We start from the raw sequence: 2,333 nt of genomic DNA, 5'->3' as shown, positions 1-2,333 counted from the left end.
TACCGTAGACGATGGTGCACAGTTATACACCCTCGTCAACGGTATGACGGGGGAGGAATATGGCGACGTTCGCCTCGAGGCTATGCCCGCAGTAGATGCTCTTCTTGATCCAGACGAGATGTCTCTTGAAGAGTTCGGCAGTGCCTTGATGGCAAGCGATTTGGTCTAAGTGGTCAGTGTACGACCGGACGAAGAGATAACCTCGTCATCGCTTCTGGATGAAGCTGTCTTGGAGAATACTAAGAGAGTGCTGAACGCACGAAGTGGATCGTCGATCCTACGGAATCCCTTGGATCCGTACTATTCTTTGGTAAAGGAATTTCAAGACGTCGTCTCCGAAGACCCGCCTTCAGTCCAACCTCCGGACCGAGATGTACGTCATGAAATCGACCTGATTCCGGGAACCAAATACTGCGCAACACGCCGATGGCCCTTGCCCAAAGCTGGCGAGGTTCGAATGCGATCACCCGATCTCGCCCCTCGGCGTCTGCTTGTAGCAGTGCACACCCGATGGCAAAGTTCGAAGCTTCACAGATGACGCTGAAAGAACGATCAGGGTCTGACAGCGCCAGTATTGGTGCATGGAGGAGGCTGTCTTTGACCCCGTCAAAAGCCCCCTGATGTTCGGTGTTCCAACACCATTCCGTGTCCTTTTTAAGGAGATTGAATAATGGCGGGGCCATTTTTGCGAAATTTACGCTGTGCTTGAGCAAGTAGTTGACGATGCCAAATCACTTGCGCAAGTCCTTTAGATTCCTGGAGGCCATTCCACAATGGTCTTGATCTTAGCGGAACCCGCTCGAAGGCCACGCTTCCCAATGAAGCCCCCTAAAAGGGAATGTCTTCCGCGCAAAATATGCACTTATCGACAGCTTGTTCGTGCGCATGCACTCGAGCATCGCTCTCAATTGAACGATGTGGTCTTCCTCATCTATCTTCACGCGCCTCGCACGACTGTGGACGAAGATGTCGTCGAAGTATGTCTGTTCATACGCCCGATGGGGCCTAAAAGTGCGTCACGAGACGATTATATTTTGCTGGTGCATTTGACAGCCCTTGGAGCATCACTAGCCACTCTCGGAGCATCCAGCTCGGAGTACTGACCGCTGTCAGCGTAAATATCACTCGCTCTCATGAGCAATCGGTAATAACCATCGATAAAATCGAGTGCGCTGTACTTTGTACAGCCAACCATATTGTTCTGGAGAACATCCTCTATAGGAATTGGCGTCTTAGCTGAAAAGGTGGCAGTGTTGACTTAATTTAAGCGTAAATGACACGCTACTTGCCGTTCGGCTTCCGGACACAAAGCGTGGTTGTCGAATGGGGAGACTTGCTCTCACGCACTATTCCTGCCTCGTGGTTCGCTCAAAAAAGGCATCAATGACGTCACATTGCTGTTTGGACAAAGAACATTGGCGTGTTACACAGGATTCGGTTCCCGGGATCAGGTCAATCTCGTGACGCACACCTCGGTCCATAGGGAGGTCTGACGGCGGGTCTTTGGAGAAGACATCTTGTGATTCCTTTACCAAACGATAATGCGAATCCGAAGGATCCTTAAAGATCAACGATCCACTTCGTGCTTTCAGCACTCTCCTAATGTTATCCAGAACAGCTTCATCTAGAAGAGACGACGAGTTAATCTCCTCGTTCGGTAGTATAATGACCATCTCGGCTAAATTACCTGCCATCAAGGCACCGCAAAAATCTTCGAAGGATACTCGTCCAGCCCAAGAAGAGCATACACCGCGGGAATAGCCTCGAGGTGATGTCGCTGTCTTCCTCTCCCGTCATACGGTTGACCAATGTATATAGCTGTGCACTATGGTCTACGGAAGACACACCCGAGATCAGTGTAGACGCCCTACGTCTTGCAGATGACATACCGCTTCGCCGTCTTCTCTCTAAAGAGGTTCTATGTCTCATCGGGACCATTGGGAACACGCACTGGGCGTCGACTAGTGTCCCCACTCCCTGCTCCATCGGAGCCATGTTATTATTAACAACATCCGACGAAAAGCTGCTATTACAGCAGTCTTCGTCCAGTGGGTAACGTACCACTCCACGGGCATCAAAAGAGCCTTGCCCAGGATGTCTCGGTCCTCGTCCGACCATGCCACTCTTGGCATGCAGCAACTGCTTCGAAGCATAAGCAGTGCCACGCGCATCAGATGGGCCTCGCCCTTGATGCCTCGGACCTCGTCCAACCATGCTATTTCTGGCATGCGGAAACTTCTTCGTAACGTGAGCAGTGCTCAGTGATTTACGTGCCACTCCACGTGCATCACAAGGGTCTCGCCCTTGATGCCGCGACCCTTGACCGACCATGC

The sequence above is a fragment of the Plasmopara halstedii genome, assembly GCF_900000015.1.
Source record: "Plasmopara halstedii genome assembly, contig: Scaffold_410, whole genome shotgun sequence".
Taxonomy (NCBI): domain Eukaryota; phylum Oomycota; class Peronosporomycetes; order Peronosporales; family Peronosporaceae; genus Plasmopara; species Plasmopara halstedii.
This window is presented reverse-complemented; position numbering follows the sequence as displayed.